We start from the raw sequence: 238 nt of genomic DNA, 5'->3' as shown, positions 1-238 counted from the left end.
GCGGGGCGCAGGGCGGGCGCGACGGATGGGGCGGGGCAACAGGGCGGGGCGGGGCGGAGCGCAAGGTGGGCGGGACGAGCGGCACGAGACGGGTTGGCAGAGCTCAAGGCGGGAGGGACGGGAGGGACTGGGGGGACGGGATGGGGGGGGCGGGGCAGAGCGAGTAGAGGGGCGGTGGCGCGTGGGGGACCACTATATTAAGTCAGGGGCTAGGGGCGACCGTGCGCACGGCTTCTCT

The sequence above is a fragment of the Ursus maritimus genome, unplaced genomic scaffold, assembly GCF_017311325.1.
Source record: "Ursus maritimus isolate PB19 unplaced genomic scaffold, ASM1731132v1 scaffold_20, whole genome shotgun sequence".
Taxonomy (NCBI): Eukaryota; Metazoa; Chordata; class Mammalia; order Carnivora; family Ursidae; genus Ursus; species Ursus maritimus.
Note: the sequence above shows the minus strand (reverse complement) of the source record.